The following is a 6,769-nucleotide window of genomic DNA, read 5'->3' as shown; positions in this document are numbered from 1 at the left end:
TGTTGTTTTTCCTTGCTTATCTGTTTATCTTATTTATTATAGAAAGCAGTGATGGGAGCTTCTATTCCAAAAGGCCTTGTGGAGAGTATTTGTTGCTTGGAGAACCCACCCTAATCAAGGATCAGACAATCACCCTCACCCCCAGGAACTGCTTTTTTTCACTGTGAGGGAAGCAGGTCCATCTCTCAAGATCAGGTTTATAATAACAAGGCCCATAAAAAAACTTAAGACTGTATGCCAGCAGACTAACTTTCCACCGCTACAGTGCAGGATACACATGCCCAGCCCTGTCCTTGCCTCAGGCCGACTTGCTTTAATTGGAAGCCAAAGAATGCCCAGAGGGTTGCTTAGAGGTCACAGAGTGAGCATGTCAGACTTACGCAGTCAGTATGCAAAATCACCCTGATAAAGGAGCTGAAGCAAGTCCCTCCATGTGAGGAATGTGTTTGCCTCAGACCCAGACACCCTTCAGTCCGCTGACGCCCTCACGATCAAGCTTGCGTTGCCATCCTTTTCTTTGGCTTCTAGACTGGTTCATCCTTACCACCCATACCCTCCCTCTCCCCAGGCCTAGTTTTCCATCTCTCCCCAAAATCACTGTCAATATCACAACCCAGTTCTTCTCAGAAGAGCAGCTTTGCTTTCCTGGTTGTCAGGTTTTTGCCAGACATCTCATGTTGCTCCCTGGGCACTAACAGTAACTATTGGCATCTAGTAGTACATAATTTTCAAAACAACGAATCAGAGCTTCTAAACTGCCTAACCAGACTAAATAGAGTCCCTGGTACAAAAGGATGGGAAATGATTGTGGAAGCTACTGCAACTGCGGAAAACAGCTTAATTTGGGGGCTCTTTGTCAATACTCAGTAGCTTCTTGTTTAGTAAATAGTTGTTTCTGGATGTACAGAACAGAGGAGAGCCCAAGAGGAAAGAAGGCAGGCCCTTAGCACTTGACACGAATTGTAGTGGAAATATGGGCCTTAGCAGAAATTGAGCCTAATGGTTAGGGGCAGCTTTTTACAGGAGCCAGATGTAAAGTGAATTTTAAAAGAAGACTAATAAGATTACATTAGTCTTGCTGTGCAGACAACTAAATGGGAAGACACGGAGATACATGACCATTCTCATTTTTTTAGTGTTTACTATGCCAGGAACTCTGCTGAGTCTTTCACATGCTGCAAAAGCCTACTGTTGCCTGCCTGGCATGTTCTGCCTCTAGTAAGTACCTCAGTTTTCGGAGGCCGCCTCTTTCCCATGCCCAGCCTGAGCACTATGAGAGGAACACACCAGGGGTGAGCCTGTGCCTGTGCCCCGGGCCAGGACGACCAAGGCCTGGCATCTCCCTGGCCAGCATTGGCTGGAGGATGGGGTCACATCTCAGAATCAGTGAGACCCCATTTCCCAGACTTTGGTTGGAAAGGCACTTCTCATAAAGTTGTTAAAGGGTAAGATGAAAACCTGGAGTTTAGGATTGGCCACCTAATACACATGTGGATGAAACCTGCCAGAAAATAGTCTCAACCCAGAATAAGCTTGAGAGCTGGAGAGTGAAACTGTCAGTGACATAGACTGCACCCCTGAATATTACTATGCCTGAAACTGTCTTGCCCTGGATTGTTTTGCTTATGGGCTCATAATTCCCTTTTTCCTTAAGCCTGTTTTATTTAAGTTTCCGTAAGTTGATTATCAAAACAAATCTTGACACACAGAAATGTGAAATAGTACAGAGAACTGATTTAGTGCCTACTGTGGCCAAGCCCCATGTACATCTCAGTAGCTTCCAGGCATAGGTATGGAGACAGCCATCAGGCAGACATGACAAGGTAGCAAGTGCCAACTCCGGACTGCCTGGCTTCAGGTCCAGAGCTAGCTTGGACATAAAGAAATGAGAAGTAGGGGTGGTGATGGAGAAAGCAAATCTGAGAGAGAAACCCTAAAAGGGTTTGCTTCATCAAGCAGAAGTCACTGTGATGGCAAAAGTATAGTCACTTATTCTACAGTGGTGTGGCTTGGCCACTTTTACTACTAGGTCGCTCCTCAGGGTGCTTCTGTTCTCTTCATTTCCTAGCTGCTGGTGACTTGATGGTAGAATTAGTGTGTTGATCTGGCTGCTGCAGCTGGTCCCAAATGGCAGCACATCGGCTCTCACATCCCCAGCCCAGGTGAAGCAGTCCAGTGCTAACAAGGTGCTGGGTGCAGACTACATCTGTCTTGAGGCTCTGCCATCTTACCATGTGGCCAGAGGTGGCTCCCAACCAACTCCTCTCTTTGATCAAGGGAGGGGGAAAGAGAAGAAGGGGAAGTCACCCTCTCCTAAGGTCATGACTCAGAAGCTGGATGCATTTCTCCTGCCCAGGATGGAGGGATCAGCTCTTGGTCACATGTCCCCAACCCATCTTTAGCAAAGTCTTGGAGAAGCCTGTGAGAGGAAGGAAAGGCCTTAGCGGTGCCAGCCCTGGAAGCTTCCAAAGCGCACACTTCCTGAGTGTGTGACCTGTGTCCCTCAGTGACCCACAGACACTCCCAGGGTCCCCACAGTTGGAACTGGAGAACTGCACCGTCAGACTCTTCCTTTCAGGGGTTGCACATTTTCATGAGACATGAGAGCTCGTTCTAAGCCTCCACATGATACCACTAAGAGGCAAAATAGGAACTAACTGTAGGAGTGAGTTCAAATCAGTGACATCAGAACACTGATGGGCCAGGACTGAACACCACAGAGAAGCTCCTGACAAAGAATCAAGCTTTCAAGTCACAAGTATGACTCCAAATATGTTTTCATGCATGTATATTTGCACCAAGTTAAAAACAAAATTTTGGGTTATCTCATTTAATCTTTACAGTGGCCTAGAATGAAAGAACAGGGAGCCAATTTTTTATTGTTAGGAAGTAACAAAATTCACAGAAACACTTTAAATTTTTATTTTTATTAGTACGTTTGCAGTGTACAGTGATTACATCCATTGTGCGGAACCGGTACATATACATAACAACTCCTTTTACTTCCCTTTCCTTCCCCCTTCCTCTATCCCTTGTTCCCCTTCTCACTTGCAAAAGATCTCTCTCCTTGTTTCCTGTTATTTATCTGCACAGAAATACTCTTTAAAGAGAAATATTTAGAAATAAAACTGGATGCAAGACAATGCAACTCAGCAGAACAGATTTTAGACTCAAAACCATGAACAATGCCTTTCAGATAAGAGCAAGACTGCTTCATCCTCCCTAAAACAAACGTCTTCAGCTCCAAATCTGTTACACTCGGGAAGTTTCAATACTCTTGACGTTGCTGTTGTTGTTTTTCTCTCATACTTAGTTCTCTGAAAACTATCTCAAATAGACGACCCATGATGCGGACCCACATCTCCAGTTGAGTTAGCCTCTTTGCAGCCTGCCTGGTCCTCATTTCTCATTGTCTTCCACCTCATAAGAAACAAAGAAAAGTGGTTATGGAACTTTTCTTTCCAGGTTCACACAGGGACTCCCAACCAGGGGTAGAAAATGTGTCAGAAGGGCTCACTCAGGATATGGCGATGGAGGAGTCCAAGCACAAGCTTCCCTGGAGAGCCTACTGCTGCTGATGGGAGTGTGTGCAGCCTGAGGGTGGCTGGAATGGAGAAATACTGTAGCTGCAAGCCATTGATTCAGTTATGAATTCATAACCACGTACAATTCCTTCTCAAGTCCTTTTCTACACTGCGGGCGAGCAGGAGGCACTCAGTTGACACTGCCTAAAGGACACATGTGTGCCTGGTAACGCCTAGCTAAAGGAAACCTTTGAGATGGACGTTTAAGAAGCAAGGCTCAGAAGAGCCAGGGTAGAAACCAGGACCCTCGTGGAGAGCTCGGGGATACAGACCTGGCTGGGAGCCAGGGTTGCCACTCTGCCAGCAGGAATCTCAGCCTGAACAGCAAAGGTCGGAACTAGAGCACCTGCTCCTTGGTGTTTACAAGGTTTGTGTGGAGAGGAAGCCCCAGCTCAGAAGAGCACATGTTGGGAAGCCCCTCCCAGGGGGGCTGGACTGGGAAGGGGGTTCAGCCCCAGCACTCCCTAGAGCTGTGGGCACCAGAAGTTGACTCAGCCACGTTGAACAGAACCTGTGGTCCGATCACACCCAATTCTTCAAAGAAATATTTAAATTTCCCCTTTGCCATCCTGAACTGAAATCCACAAATAATCTTAAAAATCAATATAACAAAGGAGAAGTACTAAAAGCAATTTACAATAAGTATTTCTACCTAAATTCTCAAGAAAGTCTGCATATGAATGCTCAAAAAGAGTTCCTGCAAATTGTCCAGGGCCCTCAGAAGACAATGCCACCCCATTGGTTACCACTTCTCCAACCCTTAGCAGCCCCAAGACTCTGAGCTCCTGGGCTACTTACCCTCTGGCTACAGGACAGGAAACAGGAGGCAAGACCCAGACTGGCGTGCTCTTGCTCCACAGCCAACTCACATGGCAACTGCAGGGACACATGTGAGCGCAGATGGAGTAGCTCCAATTAATGGGAGGCCTCCCAGGATTCCTCAGTGATGCACAGATTCCCCAGCCCACCACTGGTGGTTCTCGCCCAAGGATGTTGCAGAGGGAGCTGAGGAGAGGAAGCAGGTGCTGGAAGGTTCTCAGTTGAACTCCATCTCAGAAACTGCAGGCTAGCACAGTGAAGGGCCAGATTTCTTTAAATGGCACCTTTTCCCCTCCATGGTGTCTACTTAGTGTTGATGTCTAAAAGCATATCTGGTTGTGTCTGGGCCCCCAGCATTGCCAGCTGGAGCTCTCCAGCCCAGTCCATCTAAGAGGCAGTGCTCTGGGAGACATAACAGACCCCTGGAGCTAGACAGCCCTTGGGTTCGAATCCCACCTCCATTGTCTTTGAGCTTTGTGACAAGTGACTTAGATTCTCTGCATTTCCATTCCTCCAATGATAAAATGAGGTTGATAAAACCTTCCTTGTTAGGTTAATTGGAGCATTAAGTTGAATGAATTAAAAGCATTCCCACCCAAAACAAAACACAGCAAATGCTCAATAAATGGTCCCCTCTTGAACATCTGGAAGGCAGCTGAGGATGGCAGGGAAGGCAGGAGCAGGGAACCCTGAAGACTCCACTTCGAAGTCCACAGACCCTACCTCCTGTAAGATGGAGCCGAGATGCTCCTACTAATGTTTGCCCAATGCTGTCATGGCTGCCTCTACTTCCCCAATCTTAGCCCAGGAGCATCCTTGGATCTCCCAGAGAAAAACCAGCTATGCCTTCGTTATATGCTGCCTGTTTCCAGGAAGTCACTGCATACCTCCTGAGAGCAGGCTCTGCCTTCCTCCTTGCAACTGGCATCACTTCTACCAGGGAAATAATGAGACAGTGGGGTCTTAATTTACAGCAGATGCTAAGTTAATTTAGGGGACAAAGAACATCTCCCTTTGACCATAAATCCTACTGCCGCCCCCCCCAATAGAAAACATCTGATAGGTTTTGACCCCTCTGGGTCTGGAAGTTGGAGACTTAAGTTTGGGGACCTACAGAGCTCCTAGCAGGACTGGGACCAGTGGATCCTTAAGGTATGGAGGGTCAGGGTGGCCAGCGAGACTGCAGACACCAACCAGCTCCTGCACACCGTAAACAGTGAACTGAGCAGGAAGTGCAGGAAGTTGAGGCAGGTGGTGGTGTAGAGGTCGTGGGCGTAGCACGTTAGCTGGCTGGAGAAGAGCATCTGGCCAAAGAAGCCGCATCGGAACAGGCTGCCCATGGTGCTATAGCACAGGTGACCCTGTGGGAGTGAATGAAACAAGGTCCTAGCCCACCTCAAGCAGCCCTGCCCTGGCAGTGCCCCCCCATTCCCTCCTTGGAGGCTTAGGCCTGTGGCCCCCTGCAGGGAAGGAGCTACAGGCTTTAAAGCCCAGAGCACATGCTTGGGGATGGGGCACCTCTCCACTGTGTCAGCTCCCTCTCCGGGATTCCCCCACAGTGATCTGACTGGCCTCAGGAACGTGACCAACCAGGACCAAACCCACCACTGACTTCACCGGCAGATGCCCCCGCAGAGGACTTGGCGAGGTCCACACACCAAACCCCACTCCTGCTCCCCTGGCAGACCCCACCTCACCAGCAGACCGTGCCATTAGAGTCTGGGGAACAGGTGGGAACACTGACACCCGGCTGACCAACAGCGTGCTGTTTCCCCTCCCCAAGCCTCAATTTCCTCGTCCATTAAAATAGGGACAATAATCCACACCCACCTCAACTATATGCGCCAAAGGCCTCTCCGAAGATCCTTCAAGATGGGTCCTGGTGACCCTACCTGAAAGGGGGTTCGCATGCCCTTTCAGGCGCCCCTTTCCAATTAGGCCACTCATGCACCGAGAGGTCTGGCAGGAGATCTTTATTGTAGGGAGGCGAGCAGGAGGTAGGAAGGCAGAGAGAGAGAGAGAGAGAGAGAGAGAGGAGGAAGAAGAAGCAGAAGGAGAGAAAAGAACAAAGAAAGGAAGGTCCTTTTATCAATTTTGGGGTGGGCTATTGCTTATTTATGAGGAGTGAGTTACTTTCAACCTATTACAGGCCAGATTGCTTTTATGGGCCCAGTCCTGCAGACACAGGTTTTAGCTTTCCTGGACCACTGTGGCCTTGGGGGGGAGGGAAACCAGAGATAAGGGCATGAGGTCATTTTAGGAGCCAAGATGTACCAGGAGAATGCAGCCTGTGAGGCGGCATCACAGCATAATTTAACATGATCAATTCCCTAACACTACCGCCTGTGGGAACCTCTCGCTTCCTG

Source organism: Fukomys damarensis, unplaced genomic scaffold (genome assembly GCF_012274545.1).
Source record: "Fukomys damarensis isolate Sample0158 unplaced genomic scaffold, DMR_v1.0_HiC HiC_scaffold_9, whole genome shotgun sequence".
NCBI lineage: Eukaryota > Metazoa > Chordata > Mammalia > Rodentia > Bathyergidae > Fukomys > Fukomys damarensis.
The sequence above is the reverse complement of the archived record's forward strand: the minus strand, read 5'-3'. Positions refer to the sequence as shown.